This window comes from Leopardus geoffroyi, chromosome A2 (genome assembly GCF_018350155.1).
Source record: "Leopardus geoffroyi isolate Oge1 chromosome A2, O.geoffroyi_Oge1_pat1.0, whole genome shotgun sequence".
NCBI classification, from domain to species: domain Eukaryota; kingdom Metazoa; phylum Chordata; class Mammalia; order Carnivora; family Felidae; genus Leopardus; species Leopardus geoffroyi.
Window position 1 is genome coordinate 81,530,727 of NC_059331.1, and position 19,639 is coordinate 81,550,365.

Below are 19,639 nucleotides of genomic sequence, written 5' to 3' on the forward strand. Positions count from 1 at the left end.
TTGATGGCCGAGTAATATTCCATTGTGTATTTATACCACATCTTCTTTATCCATTCATCAGTCAATGGCCATTTAGGCTCTTTCCATAATTTGGCTATTGTTGATAGCGCTGCTATAAACATTGGGGTGCATGTGGGATTTAAGAAACAAAACAGATGAACATAAGGGAAGGAAAAATAAGATGAAAACAGAGGGAGGCAAACCATAAGAGACTCTTAAATACAGAGAACAATAAGGGTTGCTGGAGGGGAGATGGATGGGGTGGGAGGATGGGCTAAATGGGTGACGGGCATTAAGGAGGGCACTTGTGGGGATGAGCACTGGCTGTTATATGTAAGTAATGAATCACTAAATTGTACTCCTGGAACCATTATTACACTATATGTTAACTAACTTGAATTTAAATAGGTTAAAAAAATTTTTTTAATTTTTAAAAATACAGCTAATACATCCCTGTAGAGAGCAGTGCAATATCAATAACATTGAATATGTTCACAATATCAGTAAGGTTGAATATGTACATACAACAGGACCCAGCTACTTGTAGGTATTTATCATAGAGAAACTCCCACATGTACACACAGAGAGATGTGTGCAAGAATGTTCATAAGTGCATTGCTTGTCATTGCAAATAATCAGAAACAGTCCGAGTGTCCATCCATAAGAAAAATGGATAAATGGTGGTTTATTTATAAATACTCTCTGGTGTTAAAAAGAACATGCCTATTAACAATAACAACAAAATAGTTGCAAGATTATATGCCATGATGCCATTTATCAGGTTTTAAATCTTGCAAACAAATAGAGTTGACTCTTGAACAACATGGGTTTGAACTGCATGGGTCCACTTAAATATAGATTATTTTCGGATAAATACAGTAAGGTACTTTAAGTGTATCTTGCCTTCCTTATGATTTTCTCTCTCTTTTTTTTTTTTTTTTTTAGAGAGAGAGAGAGCGAGCAGGGGAGAGGTGCAGAGGAGAGAGAGAGAATCTCAAGCAGGCTCCATGCTCAGTGCAGAGCCCAACATAGGGTTCAGTCCCATGACCCTGGGATCATAACCTAAGTGGAAACCAAGAGTCAAACACTCAACCGAATGAGCCACCCTGGCACCCCTCCTTATGATTTTCTAAATAACATTTCCCCCCTCTGGCTTACTTTATCGTAAGAATACAGTATATAAGATAAACAACATACAAAATATGTATTAATCAACTGTTAATGTTACAAGTAAGACATCTGGTCCACACGAGGCTATTAGTAGTTTGGTTTGGGGGGAACCAAAAGTTATACTCAGTTTTTCAACTGCACTGAGGTCGGTGCTTCTCACCCCCATGCTGTCCAAGGGTCAGCTGTACTATATGTTGCTTATGTATATGTAGCAAAAATATAAAAATGTATGGGAATAGTAAATAAAAATTCATGACAGTGGTTTCTGCAGGCAGCGGAATAAGATCAGAGAGGAGTGTGTAGAAGATATCAACTCTACCTAAAATGTTTTTTTTTCTATTTTAAAAGTCAAAACAAGGGGCGCCTGGGTGAGTCAGTCGGTTATACATTCAGTCTGACTTCGGCTCAGATCATGATCTCATGGTTCATGGGTTCGAGCCCTGTCTTGGGCTCTGTGCGGACAGCTCAGAGCTTGGAGCCTGCTTTGGATTCTGTGTCTCCCTCTCTCTCTGCCCCTCCCCAGCTCGCTCGTGTGCTCGCTCTCTTTCTCTCTCTCAAAAATAAACATTAAAAAATAGTCAAGTAAGACACAGTAAAGTGTTCAGTTTTGAATGAGTCATGTGTATACAAAAGTGTGTTTTTATTATTTACTATTTTCATGTGAAGATCTAAATGTTATAGCAAGAAAAGAAAAGAATAAACGGGATTTCTCAGGCAGATTCATTGGGGAGACACATTAGGGAATGAGAAATATGTGTAAAGACACAAAGGCAGGAACTAGCCTAGCTCCTTACGGGGGGTGGGGGGTGTCTCAGATCTTTTGAATTTGAGGAAGCGTTCACTGGGAGTAGCCCAGAGAGATGTAGGAGGGCTAGTCAGGAACGAGGGAGAGGAGGCAATTTCTCACACGGACAAAATTCAACTTTAACTAGGAGGCACCACGAAGCAGATGACCTTGGATCGGTCCATTCAACCAAGAGATGGGGAGTGGTTGGAGTCAATTGAGGAAGGAAGCTGGGACACTGGAATTAAGGGGTAAACCCGGGACAACAGCCAAGCTATAATTTTTAATTGTCTGAAAAGAATTTTACTAAGGATTCGTGCTTCCTTCTCCAGAGTACCTACAAACTGCTGCACATACAAAATAAAGTAGTGAATACAAAAAGCAACTATGCATTTATTTATTGTGCAGAAAAAGAAAAAAACAAAACCCAGCCGTTATTAAAAGAATGCCAGTCAGAGGTGAGCAGGTTTTGTCATTCATACTACATCTCCCATTCAGTCCTTCGGGTGCTTATTAGAAATGAATTTCTACAGGTTTTTTGTTTTTAATCCAACATGATGGAAATTGATGCTCTCTTTATAGACATGGGAGACCACACAGTGACGGTGGAAATGTCTGCCACTCTCCAGTGGCCTTATTACCTCATTTCAGTGTCTGGACCCACTGTCTAGAAATCATGCCACTACAGCAGAGAAAGAGAAGTTCAGTCGGAAAACATAACTTTTTACGGACAGAGGACTACTGGCGGAATAATATATGGATATGTATGTGAATAACAAAAAGGCACAGAACTGTGCATAAGAAATATTGCTTCAATAAATCTGGAGACAGTAAACTTACTCCAAAGGTAGTACTGGAATCCTTAATGTTACCATCCATCCACGGAAAGCAGACATATTGTGATAAGTTAGACACTTTTAAACACCTCTACACCTCAATAAAATCTAAACAAATTCTGTTTAAGAATCACTTTAACAGAAACTGGGACGCCTGGGTGGCTCATTCGATTAAGCATCCGACCACAGCTCAGGTCACAATCTGGTGGTTCGTGCGTTGCACTCTGTCTCCATCTATCTCAAAAAAATGAATAAACATTTTAAAAAGTTTTTAAGGGGCGCCTGGGTGGCGCAGTCGGTTAAGCGTCCGACTTCAGCCAGGTCACGATCTCGCGGTCCGTGAGTTCGAGCCTGCATCAGGCTCTGGGCTGATGGCTCAGAGCCTGGAACCTGTTTCCGATTCTGTGTCTCCCTCTCTCTCTGCCCCTCCCCCGTTCATGCTCTGTCTCCCTCTGTCCCCAAAATAAATAAACGTTGAAAAAAAAAAATTTTTTTTTAAATAAAAAGTTTTTAAAAGAATCATTTTATTTTTTTTTTAACGTTTATTTATTTTTGAGACAGAGAAAAACAGAGCATGAACGGGGGAGGGTCAGAAAGAGGGAGACACAGAATCCGAAACAGACTCCAGGCTCTGAGCTGTCAGCACAGAGCCCGACGCGGGGCTCGAACTCACGGATCGTGAGATCGTGACCTGAGCCGAAGTCGGCCACTCAACCGACTGAGCCACCCAGGCTCCCCTAAAAGAATCATTTTAAAAGAAACTAAACAACGGTCTTAAAGGCTAAAGAGGAAAACCAATCACTCCTGATTCTGATGTAGTTTCTCTCACATTCATATTTTAGATGATGTGAAGTTGATTCTTTGGTCCACCCCTAAAATTTCTGACTGCAACATTTATGTTCTAGCACGTTCCATGTTTGGAGTTTGGCAAAACCGCAAAGGAGGTTGCTGTCTTTGGCGTCTCTCCCTAAGACACACCCCACACACCAGAATCTGGCCACACCCCCGCAACATAGAAAACCATCTTGGGTCCTAGTCCTACAGATGTTAACCAATTCTCACAAGGGAGAGCCAGAAAGGGCAACTCAGCTTTACTAAATGTCAGACACTGTGGTAGGCTTTGGTCTATCCGTCTCACAAAAATTGTTACTATAGACTAAACTATAACTTTCCCCAAGGGATTTGTATTTTATTTATTATTTTTTTTAATGTTTATTTACTTTTGAGAGAGGGACAGACAGACCATGAGTAGGAGAGGAGCAGAAAGAGAGGGAGACACAGAATCTGCAGCAGGCTCCAGGCTCTGAGCTGTCCGCACAGAGCCTGACATGGGACTCAAACCCATTAACCATGAGGTCATGACTTGAGCCAAAGTCGGATCACATAACTGACTGAGCCACCCAGGCGCCCTGGGATTTATATTTTAATAAGTAGTGTTAAACATCCAGAAATGCTTCAAGATCCAAAAGAATGAGTGTTTTAATGGTGAAATTTCAGGCCTTTGTTTAGGTTGATTGAGGTAGATATTTTGGCAAAAATGCCATTAAAGTCTTCCACTTTGATAGGTCAGACAGCCTGTAAAACTGGACCTACAGATTAGTCTGCTGGACCTGTTTCAAACCCTGAGTTCATACAGATGCTCAGTCTTTGATATTTTAAGTACCTACAGTGGCATATCTTCCTGGTCTTGCCTTTTACTGCCTTGGTAAGTGAGCCTTTATATTCAAGAAAATAGACCTGATTCTCAGCTGAAAGAGACAGGGACTGTCTAAGCCAGAAATAAGCAATTACATGTATATATTATGCCCATTCTTTGGATGGCACTTTCTTCTCAAGGCCTTATTACCTCCATGCTGCTTGTGACCCGAGCAGGGCAGGTTTTGCAGTCCTAAGGCTCACAATTTGGTGGACTCCTTTAAGAAAAAGAACTCAAAATTTGAAATGCAAAATTAGGTACCAATGTGAATATTTATTTAGAAAAGGAAAATAAATCACAACACGTTACAAACATACAAATTTTTAAAAGCTGAGAAATATCATAAACATGATCTGGAACTGCCAGACTTCATCCAGAAAAGACAGATCAGAAACAGCAAGCTGTCATCTCATACACTAAGGTACAGAAACCGGGCAACTTTACACAGAGATGAACTCTCTATCGATACAAAGAACTAATAACTAAAATTGTTCTAAATTTGATGAAATCTATAAGCCATAGATCCCAAAGGCTCAGCAAACTTGAAGCAGAATAAACACAGAGAAAACCACTCCACTATACATCATAATTAAGTGGATAAAAACTGCTGATGAAGAGAAAAATCTCAACAATTCTTCCATTCTCGATCTAATACAAATTGTCCCACGCTGCTCTGAGTTCAATCTCTTCTGGCCTCGTTCAAAAACTCACTGGCAGGAACAGTGAAGAGCCTGAGGCTTTACCCTGCTCCTCACTAGCTCCCAGGTGAGCCTGCCACTGTTTCACAGATGCTGCTAGAAAACACAAGACTCCAGAGAGGCAATAATCTCTCTAATTCTTATAAAATCTAGCGATGGTCTTGCCCTTTCCGTCTTCTTACTGCTTCCTCTTACTGTTCTGTTGGTGGTGTTCGGGCGTCTTCACATACTCTGCCTCTTCTACTTGAATTGCTACAATAGCCCGCCTCTGGTTCTCCTCTGCATCCACTCTGGTCCTTCGCAATCCATTCTTCAAGCAGCCACTAGATTGATCTTTTCAGCATGCAGATATGTTCACGACACCTCCTGCTCACAACTCCTCAAAGAGCTCACCCGACTCTTGGAACAGAACCAAAATTCATAATACGACCCACGAGGGCTTCTGTGATCTGGCCCTGCCTTTCCCTCCAGCTTCATTTTATGCCTCCCTACTCTGTGCGCCCCACCCACGTGGCCCCCTCCAGCCCCCTTCTGTGCCCCAAGAGCCTTGCTGCTTGCAGGGACAGGGCTGTTGCGCATACAGGCCCCTCTCCACGTCACCTCCGCCTCTTTTTGTTGACGCTCCACTCTATCCCCATCTGAATTGGTTTTTTGTATTTAATTAAATGTGTTTATACATCTGGATTTTGTTGTGTTTGCCTTGAGAGCATTTATCCAAGTTTGCAGTTATACTATTATGAATGTGATTAACCAAACTCTGTCTTCCCCCCTCATTAGCCTATAAATTCCATGAGAGGACTTTACCATTGTATTCTCATTATCTGCCTCAGAGTGTTTAAAAACTGACCATTGTTGGGGCGCCTGGGTGACTCGTCAGTTAAACATCCAACTTCAGGTCATGATCTCACGGCTCATGAGTTCAAGCCCCGCAATGGTCAGCTGTGCTGACAGCTCAGGACCTGGAGCCTGCTTCCGATTCTGTCTCTCCTCCTCCCCTGCTCACACTCTCTCTCTCTCTCTCTCAAATATAAAAAACATTTTAAAAACTATTTTTAGGGGCGCCTGGGTGGCGCAGTCGGTTAAGCGTCCGACTTCAGCCAGGTCACGATCTCGCGGTCCGTGAGTTCGAGCCCCGCGTCGGGCTCTGGGCTGATGGCTCAGAGCCTGGAGCCTGTTTCCGATTCTGTGTCTCCCTCTCTCTCTGCCCCTCCCCCGTTCATGCTCTGTCTCTCTCTGTCCCAAAAATAAATAAACGTTGAAAAAAAAAAAAAAATTAAAAAAAAAAAAAAAAAAAAAAACTATTTTTAAAACACTGACCATTGTTAAAATAAATGAGTGCATAAGTACTTCTAAACATATTAAACTCTTTATTAGCCTTATGTCACTGGGCAAGTCACTTAATATTAGTCTGTTCATCTGTGATATGAGAGAAATAATACCTACTTATGAAACTACTGTGGGAATTAAATACATTTATGACATGTATAGCATATGATATATAGCTTTTAAAGTTATCACAGTTCTTCCTATCAACAAACACAATTCTTTCAAGTCAAAATACAAATGAGAAATTGAGAGAATATATCTGTAACATACATCACAGATAAAGAACTAATATCCCTACTATTAAACATATGAAAAGATGTTCAGCTTCACTCATTACAAGAAAAATTGTAAAGAAATCTCACTGAGATACCATTTCTCACCTACCAAAATGGCAAAATTCGTTAGCTGGACAATGCAAGCTTGGAAAGACTTTGGAACACAAGGTTTCTCATACATTGCTGGTGGGAATGCAAACTGACATAACCTTCAAGGAGAGGACAATGGCAGTAGTTCAGAAAACCACACGTGCATTTACCTACTTGACCCAGGGCACAATGACCCCACTTCTAAGAATTTACTCTGAAGATAGAGCTGCAAAAATATATATGAAAATGTATATGCACAAGGTTCTTCATTACAACATCATTTGTGACTGCAAAATATTAGAAAGTAATAAATGCCCTAACATAGGTGATTGTTTGAACAGCGTGGTGCATACACACAATAGACTACTATGTGTCTGTGAAAAAGGATAGAGAATAGCTCTGTGAAGTGATGTGGAGTGACTTCCATAAGATATTGTGAAGTGAACAAAGCTAAATACAAAAGAGCATATACAACTGCCATTTGTGTAAGAAAGAAGTGAAGGCAGGAACACACACATATATATGGGTCAGTTTTACACGAGAAACACGGAAAGGATAAGCCAGGAAAACATGAAGTTGATTACTCCCAGGAGATTGGAGGGAACGGTGGCACAAAGGAGGGAAGACACTTCTCTGAGTTTACCGATTGTGTGGCTCTCTCCTTAGGGGTCATGTTAATGATCTGCAAGTTCAAAAACTTAAATCGCCACCAAGGATAGAAAAGGGGGGGTGGGGGAGATAAAACTGAAAGTAAACTCATCTCTAAACTAGAAATGAGCAGCATCTAACTGACAAAGTTGTTATGACAGGAGTTAATATCTAGAAAGTGCTTAGAACAGCGCCTAGCCTTTATAAACACTGGACAAGTGTTAATCAGTGTTCTGATACAATTGTTATAGCAGACACCCGGTGCTATTCCCAAAAGTACATCAGCACCACCTAGGGGCTTATGTCAGCCCCTAGTAAGGTGTATCTCACCCCATTCCAGACCTACTGAATTAGAATCTGCATTCTTAAGTCAATCAGAGAAGACGGATATCACGTGATTTCACTCATAGGTGGAATTTGAGAAGCTTAACAGAGGATCATAGGGGAAGGGAAGGAAAAAGAAGATAAAAACAGGGAGGCAAACCCTAAGAGACTCTCCAATACAGAGAACAAACTGAGGGTTGATGGGGGTGGAGGGTGGGGATATGGGGAGGTGAGGTAAATGAGATGAGCACTGCGTGTCACATCAAGAGATGAGTCACTAGGTTCTACTCCTGAAACCAAGACTACACTGTATGTTAACTTGTAACTTGAGAATAAATTTTTTTTTAAAAAAAGCTAATTGGTAAGACTACTATAAATGAAATTTGCCAAAATTCTTAAAGTAGAAAATAAATACTTTTAAAAGTTGAAAAAAACCTGCCTTTTTAACAAGATCCCCAGGTGATTCATATCTGCCTTCTAGTTGAAGTACTGGGCTCGCAGACACGCATGTGACTAGGTAATCTCATACAATGGCAATGGCCAAGTGTCAAATGTGTAATGCCAGAAATGCATGTCACAGGAACCCAGTTCCTCCTTAGTATGTCATTCTGTTAGGATTTATTCAGAGGTATTCAAAGCCTGAAGAAAAGCAAAATTGGTTTTCCACATATGCCCAGATATTAGTGATTCCTCAGCACAGGACTCTTGTGCCCTTGAAGACAGCGCCCTCACGTGGAGTAGAGAGGACATTTCCAGTTCTTCCCCAGATGCCTGAAGAACAGCATCAGTCCTCTAAGGGGGATGCCTGGCCTCTGCTCTGGAGGTGGCTTCTGGCTGTCAGACACCAGTGGTGTCCCCAGGCACACTTTTCATCTTTTAAGACTGGCTGCCAGATAGCTAGCCCATCACTTGTGTCACCACACCATGCACCTGCAGAAATGAGCCTGGTGAACCAACTGTAACCCTTGCTATGACATAAAACCAGAGAAATCTTTTTATATGGAAATCATGTCTATCTCTCCCCTTCTAGGATTAGGCACTCGGGCTGTGGCGCTCTCTGGCATCTCAGTTGTTAGAAACTAAACACTTCCCCTCCTTTCTTCCCCCCTCCCTCTGTTCCTTCCTTCTTCTTTTATTCCTCTTTCACTCCCTTCCTTCTTCGTATCCATTCTACGTTTTCCACCCATGTATATTCCTTTCATCTAAATAGCATGTTTTTGGGGCAGCTGGGTGGCAGTCAGTTAAGTGTCGGACTTCTGCCCAGGTCATGATCTCACGATTAGTGGGTAGTGGGTTTGAGCCCCATATCAGGCTCTGTGCTGCCAGGTTGGAGCCTGGAGCTGCTTCGGATTCTGTGTCCCCCTCTCTCTCTGCCCCTCCCCTGCTGGCACTCTCTCTTTCTCAAAAATAAAACATTAAAAAAAACTAAATAGCATGGTTTTTTTTTTGGGTTTTTTTGGGTTTTTTTTTTTTTTTGCTTTATTTTTTAGACGGTGTTTTGTTGGGGTGCCTGGGTGGCTCAGTCGGTTAAGCTCAGGTCATGATCTCACAGATTGTGAGTTCGAGCCCCGCATCGGGCTCTGTGCTGCCAGCTCGGAGCCTGGAGCCTGCTTCGATTCTGTGTCTCCCTCTCTGTCTGCCCCTACCCTGTTCGTGCTCTCTGTCTCTCATAAATGCATACATGTTTTTAAAAAAATAAAGTAAAAGGTGTTTTGTAAATTCTAACTCGAATTCCTAAGAATCTGTCACGCAGGGCCTTGTTGCACCAGTCAGTATTTGCAAATAAAGTGTTAATCGAAGGCAGCTCACCAAAGCAGTTTTTTTTTTTTTTTTTAAAAAAGACGGTCATTCTGCATTTCAATGTTCCGTGTCAGCCTGAGTCTCCATAATCGTTGTATTTGAGGCTATATGTTAGGATGTTTTCATTTAAAAAATAATAAGCAATGTTTGAATACTATATGGGTGCTTACTTCAGCCTCGACCCTCGGATTTTGTCTCTTATCCTAACTCTAAGCTACATGAATCCCCTCTTGAGGAGCTCGTGGGCAGTGGGACGGGAAAGTGGGGTGTCAGTTCCGGGGGGGGTGTCAGTTCTGTAACTTTTGTGGGCCGGTTGAGCAGGGCATTCATCGCCAAGCGCGCCCCAAAAGTTCTAGACGTTTGAGAGGAGCCCCCGGACTCGCGGGGTGCCCCCGGACTCGCGGGGTCCCCCCGGCGGAGGACCGCACGGGGCGGGGCGGGGCGGGGCGGGCTCGGGTTGCGGGCGGCGCGCCGGGCGCCGCGGCCCCACAGCGGGGCGGCACCTCCCTCCGAGAGCCGCGCGGGGAAGCAGCGGCACGGCGTCCAGGCGGCAGCGGCTCCGGAGCGCGGCGGGGCGGCGGCTCGGCCCTGGGCAGCGCGGGGAAGCGCCGGCCGGTGAGTGCGCGCGAGCGGGCGCGGGGCCGGAAGGAGAGGCGGCGGGCGCGGGGTCCGGGCGCTGCGGTGCGGGGCCAGGAAAGGCGGACGCGGGGGTCCGGGCGCTCCGGTGCGGGACCAGGAAGGGAGGGCGCAGGGTCCGGGCGCTCGGCCGCGGGGCGTGGAGGAGAGGCGCGGGAGCGCACAGAGCGCTGACGGCAGAGCCACAGGCCGACCCCCGCTGGGGCTCTCGGTGTCGCCGCCCCGCTGGCCGTAGTCTCCGCTGTCTCTCCGGCTTGCCTCTCTGTGTCTTTTTGGCTCTCACTGCTTCCTGAAACTAGCAGACATCAAATGAGACTTGCCCACACCTTGGCGGTCTCCAAGCCCTGACAGCATAAAATGTGAAGACGCGCTTTCCTTTGCAAACGTCTCCCTGAATCTTCCCGCGCTGCCTCGGCAGCACAGGCTTCTTCCTAGACATTTGCGTCCCGTTGGTTGTAGCCCAACCCTTGGCTCTTCACACCTTCCCGAGCGCGCTCCCATTGCTCTCCAGACACTCTCAGCCCCGCCGAGGCCAGCGTCAAGACGCCTTCTCGGGTCTAGCCTGTTTGTGTCCCCGTCGATTTTTAAATCTCAGTGTTTCCTTTCGCCTTCTCGCCGGAGACCCGGTGCCGTCTGCGGTGAGGCGCGGTGGGGGCTGCCCCGTTCGGCCGCCCGGGTGCCCTGCGAGCGGAGCTGGGGTTTCGGGGGGGCCGGGCCTCCCTTCAGCACCCGGCAAAGCCTGGCCCCTCTCCGCAGCTCCGTTGAAGGAATGCGCCCTACTGCTCTAAAATTTGGTAGTGGTGGTCTCCTGCCTAAAACTCGCTCCTGAACACCTGCCGTGGTGGGCGCACTGCCTTAATAGCGGGCCTGATATTTCGGTCCCTTCAGACTCCTGCCTTCTATTTAGGAAAGACCGTCGATCAGGAAATCGGTTTACTGCAAGTGACTGCCTCACGGAATGAGCTGTCCGGGCCAGGCGGGCGGGGGAAGCGTGCAGGGCCTTGTCGGTGGAGAGAGCTCGCCAGGGTCTGCCCGCTCTGAACGGAGCTGGCAAAGATTCTTTTCCTCACCGTGACAACTGTGTTATCAGCCTGGGGTCTAGAGTTGTTAAATCACGAATGAAAACTTAACAAAAATGGCAGTTTGGTGTAGGGGGGACACGGGGATTCAGCTTTTTCTTATCTGAGAACTGAATGTATTAGCTATAAAATGCGTAGTCTAAGGTAAACTTGGAAATAAAAGGGCAAGTTGGAGTACGAAATAGGAAGAGCAAGCCTCTTTGAAATGAAATTTGGAATAAGGTTTTGCTAGGCAATCTTTCTAATGACTGTAGTATTTCTTTGTATCTGTAGACTTTCAGGTGGGGGACCAGAGGCTGGAGAGAGACCTTCAAACTAATTTGCATGAGAAAAAAGCTTAGTGTGAGGAATTCGTAGGTAAGGTTGCTATGGCTGATACCTTAAGTGCCCTGCTGGAAAGCATTCTGGTCTGTTAGGTAACACCTGAAGCCCCAGTCTTGTTGCGTAGCATTTCTTTTTTTTTTTTTTTTTTTCTCACTTTAACTACTCTGAAACTATACAGAGTTACAAGTTCCTCATTAATTTATGAGCGATACCAAAGAATTGACTCAATCCAGCAAATGACTTCTTCCCTGTAGGAGGCACTTTGCTAAGAGCTGCTGAAGAATGGAAGATAGAGGAATTTTCCAGTGAAAGCCCCAGCAACAACAGTGGGCTGACTTGGCAGGTGTAGATGCAGGTTTGCGGTGCCTATTCAATTTAAATCAAAACCAGCTGAGTTTTCTAAGGCTGATGTCAGAGAGATGACTGCCTGTGTTTTCTTCTAGGAGTTTTATAGTTTCAGGTCTCACATTGAGGTCTTTGACCGATTTTGAGTGTATTGTGTGTGGTGTCACGCATGCTTCAGTTTCATTCTTTTGCATGTAGTTTTCCCAACACCATTTGTTGAAGAGACTGTCTTTTCCCCTTTGTACATTCTTGCCTTCTCTGTTGTAGGTTGGCCACATAAGCGTAGGTTTATTTCTGGGCTCTCTACTGTGTTCCATTGATCTATATGTCTGTTTTTGTGCCAGTACCACACTGTTTTGATCCCTACAGCTTTATAGTATATCTTGAAACCTAGGAAAATCGGTTGAGTTTTCATCTTATTCTCTTTTTTTGATTTTTTTTTTAATGTTTATTTTTGAGAGAGAGGGAGGGGCAGAGAGAGTCGGAGACACAGAATGCAGAACAGGCTCCAGGCTCTAATCGTGACCTGAGCCAAACTGGGACCCTTAACCGACTGAGCCACCCGGGTGCCCTTCATCTTTTTTTTTTTAATTTTTTTTAATGTGTATTTATTTTTGAGACAGAGAGAGACAGAGCATGAATGGGGGAGGGGCAGAGAGAGAGGGAGACACAGAATCGGAAGCAGGCTCCAGGCTCTGAGCCATCAGCCCAGAGCCCGACGCGGGGCTCGAACTCACGAACCGTGAGATCGTGCGTGACCTGAGCTGAAGTCGGACGCTTAACCGACTGAGCCACCCAGGCGCCCCCCTTTCATCTTATTCTTAATGCCATATTTGTCCCCCGATAGCCCAATGATTTAGTAGTTTTTCTACCAATGCAGGAAGAAAATAAAAATCAATTAATTTATTGAATAAATGCAGGAAGAAAATAAATTAATGTATCAATGTCAAATAAAAGATTTTCCAGGAAATATAACTAAAAAGATATGTCCATTTTCCCCTAGTGTTTGCATTATCATTGAGTTAATAAACTTACAACCAACAACAGAAATGAGGAGATGATGATTTCCCTTTCCTTTGGTTTCAAACTAGTGAAATTGTGTACCAAAGAAGACAAAGTCAGTATGGATAAATATAGTTCTCTGGTGCTTCCCAAACTGTATTTCACTTAAGTTCATACTTTTGGAGAATAGATCCAATTTCATGAAATCCTTCAATTCTTCTTTTTGAAAGACCGTTCCAGAGGCCAGTTTCATAAAATCTTTCATTGTAGAGACCAGAAGTCATCAACTGTATCATCTTTTCTTCATCTTCACCCTTGTAAACAACTGTATTCTCAGGAGGACTTTGAGGGGGTGACAGGTCTTTTTAAAAATCTGGCCAAAACTAAGGACTGTATCCCATAAAAAACACACGCCATTCAAAACGTTGCATGTATTTCAGAGGAATAAGCCCTCATTTTAGAATAGGGGCACTGAATTAGAGGGTAGGCAGAGGGGGATGGAAATGAAGCAAGGATAGGGGTCAGTCCACAAACTGAGTGGGTATAATTTAATTTACTTTGGAATGGAATAAATACCTGGCCTTTTTGAGTAAGTGTTCTGAAAGTAGGAAGTAATAATTGTATTATTTGTAAAAGACTAAAGACAGAGTAGTCCTCTTAATTTTTTAGTTGATCATCATCAGCTTTTATCTTGAACGTTATGAATCTCATTTTTTAAAGTTTTTTTCTCATTCGTCTCAAGGAAAGTACTTCTGAAATTTTTCTCCCGGTACTGATGCCCCCATCCAGGGAAGATTCTCACATACCAACTTTTGTAAACATGAATTGATGAGGATGGGAATGGTTGAGTTCAAAGTTTGAACTTGCTTTCTCACACACACATACTAGTGTTCACCTTTGGGAAGGAGATGTGTGTGTGTGTGTGTGTGTGTGTGTGTGTGTGTGTGTGTGTGTGTGTTTGTGTTTGCATTGCATAATTACCATATTCAGTATAAACCACTGTGATAGCAGGAGTTGTGTCTTGAGAGAGAGTTGGCTGGTATCAGGAATGTAATGGACAGCATTAAGAAACATTTTGGAACAAACCAGCAACTGCTGGATTAACTTTCCTTTCTTCTGTCCTAGGGCCGAGGAGCGAGCTCTCCCTTCTCCAGCTCGCAGCCCTACTAACCAAGGTTTCATTGAACTGCACCAGACCTCTCATCTGGGGACCCTGCCCCTGCCCTTCCCGCTGCACGTTGGATTTGGGTAGGTAGAGGGCCACCTGGAACTAGTAAAATGGGAAAGTGGGTCATAGGTAGTGTTGGACTTTACGTAGAGCACAGGACTTCGTAACATTTCCAGAGGCCTGAATTGTGCACCACTATTTGGAAGAAAGGGTAAGACAGATAATGCCAGGACCAGCACTGCTTACTCTGTCCTTTTAACTTGGATCAGGACTGGCCTAACTGATCCTTAGATAGGAATTCAGCAGCCTTGACCTCCCTTATTCTTGAGTGACAGCTGGGTGGTTGGTCACAACCCTGGAATGCCATCGATAGACCTTAATTGGCTGAGTAAATTGGTGGAGATCATGGTTTTAATCCAGGCTCTGCTCTTAACTAGGTGTGTGATCTTGGGCAAGTTAGCAAGTAAATGAAATTCTTCAGACATTAATTTTTTTCTGTGTCATATAGGATCAGTGATTCTCAACTACTAAGGTGTAATTCTATGCATTTGAATCACAGGGAGAGTTTATACATACACATACACACAAATACTGGATCAGAGATTCAGTTGAGTATGGATAAATGTAGTTCTCCAGTGCTTCCCAAACTGTATTTCACTTAAGTTCACCCTTTTGGAGAATAGTTCCAGTTTCATGAAGTCCTTCAATTCTTCTTTTTGAAAGACAGTTCCAGAGGCCAGTTTGGACTGGGTCAGGCCCAGATACCTCTCTTTCTTAAAAGTCCCCCCAACCCCCTACCAGGGAACACTAATGTCCAGTCAAGATTGAGAATCACTGGATTAAATAATTGCCAAGAATTGATTCTAAGATTGGGTTGCCTTAAGATAGAAAGCAGGCCCTCGAAATCCTTTTTATCCATGGCCTGCCCCGGTATTACATACTCTCAGTGATAACCAAGCCTAAACATGCCTTCCTAAGAAGCAGTCCACATCAGGCGATTTCAGTCTATTCAGGGAAGGTGCTGTGCCTAGGCACTAGGTCAGTGTTCCCACAATGCTTTGCGAGTCCTTAGCACCCGGTACATTTTGATGGACTGAACGAGGTGTAACTCTGCCTATCCAAGATGAGTAGCTGTGCCTACAGGTCCCCAGAGACGATTATCTCTCTTCTCTGGATATCCATGCCAGTGTTCAATAGCCTATTGTAATTTTTTCCTAGAGGTGACTGTGACTGTAGGGGTATGGGAGAAAAGTGTCAGCAAGGGATAAAGATGATGACCTTGATCGTTGCTGAAATGTGAGCTTTCTGTGTCCAAACTGAGATAAAAAAGTGATCCTCACACCTTCTCAGGTAGTTGTAGACTATCAAGTTACCAGAACTGGGGTAGGAAAAAAAGAGCATATTGTTTACCTTAAGCATTTGTGGGACCCAGTCTTGTTGCCATTACATTGGCAGTTCTGTAGGTGTTCACACTTTGCAAATTATTCTTAGAGTTAAAGGAACAACTCATTAAATTGTAATCCATGAAATTTATTTCTATTTATCCTACTCTTTGTTTCCTCCTCCTGCGCTTCACATCCCAAAACACCTAGAAGAAGAAAAATACAGTGTGTACGTGTGACTGTCAGATCAGCGAAAGAGAAATGGACATGAGTTGGCAAAAGATGGAAAGGCATTAAGGAGGAAATATAGAACAGGGTAAGAAGGCCCACAGATTGCAAGGAGCAACACTTAATTTCTTTCTTTTCTCTTTGCTATTGGACTTCTAGTGGCTCCACGTTTATTCTCAAGCTTTCTAAAACTTAGGAAAATCATTGTATTTCAACTGCTATGTGTTGGAAAATATGAGCTTGTGGCACATGATTCCAGAACGATCCCTGCCATCTTCCAAACATAGCAGATAGAAGGGTGCCTCCATAGGTGAATTGGCAGCCTGGACATACTTGGTCTAATCCATCACTGGCCAATCCCAAGGACTGAGTTAATTCAAACTAATGTCTTAGTTGGGGAATATATTTTTTTTTTCTGGAGTGGAAAGCTACCAGCACCAGAGTTCTTTACCTTTGTGTTGTAGAAGAACTGCCCTTACCAGGTGTCAAAAATCGAATGCAGACCTCCAGAACCAGCTCGGCCCCCACCTCTCCATCTACCTACAGCTGGGTGCATCACTGCCATTAAAAAGAAAAAAAAAAAAAAACTTCTAGTATTAGAGTCATTTTTACATGTTTATTGCTGATTGTTATTCTCAAATATTTAATAATGGGCACATGCTATTTCATTATTTCATAACTTATTCTTTACCTACATCTTAAATAACTTAAGATAGGAGTATATGTGGGCCACCTGACTGGCTCAGTTAGTGGAGCATGTGACTTTTTTTTTTTTTAACTTTTTTTTAACCTTTATTTATTTTTGAGACAGAGAGAGAGAGAGCATGAACAGGGGAGGGTCAGAGAAAGAGTGAGACACAGAATCGGAAACAGGCTCCAGGCTCCAAGCTGTCAGCACAGAGCCCGACGCGGGGCTCGAACCCACAGACTGTGAGATCATGACCTGAGCTGAAGTCGGCCGCTTAACCGACTGAACCACCCAGGCGCCCCAGCATGTGACTTCTTGATCTTGAGGTTTATGAATGCACGCCCCATGTTGGGTGTAGAGATTACTTAAAAATAAAATCTTAAGGGGTGCCTGGGTGGCTCAGTCGGTTATGCATCTGACTCTTGATTTTGGCTCAGGCCGTGATCTCAGGGTTTGTGAGATCGAGCCCCATGTGGGGCTCTGAGCTGATGGCACAGGGTCTGCTTGGGATTCTCTCTCTCGCTCTCTCCCTCTCTCTCAAAATAAATAAACATTTAAAAAAAAAATAAAATAAAATCTTTAAAAAGATTGGAGTAAATGTACTAGAAAAAGATGGGTTTTGTCCTCATAACTTAAAACTTTAAGTAAAAAATTATTACTAAACTCAAATGCCCAGTTATATGTTTAAGCATTTTTCCTCCCACAAACCTATATTTTTAAATTTTATTTATTGGTTTTGACAGAGAAAGAGAGTGAACACAAGTGGGGAAGAGGCAGAGAGAGAGGGAGAGAGAGAATCCCAAGCAGGCTCTGCACAGTCAGCTCAGAGCCTGACGCAGGACTCAAACTCATGAACCATGAGATCATGACCTAAGCCGAAATCACAAATTGGATGTTTAACCGACTGAGCCACCCAGGTGCCCTACACAAACCTAATTTTTGAAGTTAGCACTGTTAGGGTTGTTCTGGTCTTTAGGATTATCTTTATCTTGCTCTTTAAATCCGTACTCCCTGAAAACAATTAAATGTCGCAAGATAATTAGAAATGATAAAATTTTCTTAACTAGTCCCTGCTTGAACACTTTTAACAACAATCTCCAAAACTAGAAGGGATTTTTATTTCTTCCTTCCTTCCTTGAGTCATTCATTCAACGAATGTCCAATGAATTCCTGTTACATACCTGTCCTCATGTGACTTTCATTCTCATGAAGGAAAAAGGGAAGACCGACAATGAAGTAAGGTACAGTGTCGGTCAGATGGTGATGAATGCTGTGCGTAAAAATAAAGCTGGGAAGAAGGTAGTGGAGAAGTTGGTGGGGCAGCTTTAAAGATAGGGTAGTTAGGAGAAAAAGCTTCACCTGAGAAAATGATGTTGCTCACAGACCTGAAGGTGGTGAAGGAGAAAGTTCTGAGCTCCCCAGGACAGGACCGTCCTAGCCAGCATCAAGGCCTTGAAGCAGGGATGTGCCTGGCACACAAGATAGCAGGGAGGTCCAAGTGGCCAGAGCAGAGTGACAAGGTGGGGAGTAGAAGGAAATGAAATCACAGAAAGCAGCGGTAGTGGGGCAGGAGCGTGGGAGAATGCTGAAGATCATAGGGGATACTTACGGGGTGATCTGAAGGTGAGGTGTTTTACTCTTTGGTGAAACTCACAGCAGCCCTGTGATCTGTTTCTTCTTTATTACACCCGCTGGGTATTCTCCAGTTTTCCTTTCCTCACCAAATCAGCCCCTGCCCATTCCTTCCTTCATGATCCCTTTCTCCCCAAGGCTGGCTGTGGAGTGGAATTCAGCCTCCCGTTCTCCTTGCTTCTTGCTCGGTACCCTGCAGGTAAGGCTTTGCCTTCCTTGTTAAGGAACGACCTACTAGTTGCTGATGAATAAAAACTGCCAGGTAGTACCAAAACCAACAATCATGAGAGTAATCAATGAATTCATACAAAATATATTGTGGTTTAGACTGTAGACCAGGCAGGAAGTGGTTGCACTGCTGGGAGGCTGAATTTAGCCTGCGTGTTTTGTTGGGCGTGCACATTGTTCTATAAATATTTGTGTTGGCTTTCTAACATTTAAAACTTGATAAAGCTTTGTTAAGATGTAGTTTCAAGTTCTCTTAAAAATTGGATATTCTATTTATATGGAGTTGGAAAATAGGCCAAACTAATCTGTGGTGATTTCACAAGTATCGCAGGGATTGACTAGGTAGGAGTGCGAGGAAAATTTCTGGGTGACGAAAAGGTTGTATTCATGGGGAGTATGGGTGGCTCAGTCAGTTAAGTGTCTGGTGCTTGGTTTCAGCTCAGGTCATGAGTTCAAGCCCTGCATCGGCTCCTCGCTGCGAGTACAGAGCCTGCTTGGGTTTTTTTTTCTCTCTCTCTCTCCTTCTCTCTCTGCCCTTCCTTGCTTATGCACTTTCTGTCTCTCAAAATAAATAAATAAAACTAAAAATGCATATATATTACTGCGGCGCCTGGATGGCTCAATCGGTTGAGCATCTGACTCTTGGTTTTGGCTCAGGTATGATCTCACAGTTCATGGGTTTGGGCCCCACATCGGACTCTCTGCTGATAGTGCGGAGGCTGATTGGGATTCTCTCCCTCTCTCTCTCTCTCTCTCTGCCCCTCCCCTGCTCGTGAGCTTGCTCACTCGCTCGCTCTCTCAAAATAAATAAATTTATATATATATGTTGTCAAATAAAAAGGTTCTATTCATATTAGTCTGAAGTGCATGGTAGAACTCATTAAGCCATACGGCTCAAACTGTATGTGATTTGAACCTAAATATAAAGAAATTTTTTTACTGGAAGCCAGTCTTGAGCAAGAGCTGAGTAAGGGCTGACCACTTTGGGTCGGCACGTGCTCTCTAGATCGGCACAGCCTCACTTGGTTCATTTCAGTCCTTGCCATGACCTACCTGACCCCTCGTGTGTGATTCCCACAGCAGACTCCTGGCAGTTTTGGTTTCAGCTATCAATGGGGAGCACATCTGTAGGGGGCCTGGTATGTTTAATTGACAGTGGAGAAAATGTGAAGCATGTAGTAAAAACAAACCTGATAGCTTATATCAGTCAAGCAACGTATCCACATCCATCTCTCAATTAGTGGTATTTTCAAACCTAGGGTTCTTAGCGGTCTCTGAAC

General features: G+C 43.7%; 1 protein-coding gene across 2 annotated transcripts in view; it reads left to right on the forward strand.

Moving 5' to 3' along the window:
* Positions 1 to 10,212: 10,212 nt before the first annotated feature.
* The window catches only part of SLC26A5 (solute carrier family 26 member 5), a 53,358-nt gene continuing 43,931 nt past the window's right edge, over positions 10,213 to 19,639 (forward strand). For both annotated transcript variants that reach the window (XM_045494545.1, XM_045494546.1), the window contains exons 1-2: positions 10,213 to 10,262; positions 14,159 to 14,281. The gene's annotated coding sequence lies outside the window, so the exon portion shown is untranslated. The remainder of the gene's footprint in view (positions 10,263 to 14,158; positions 14,282 to 19,639) is intronic.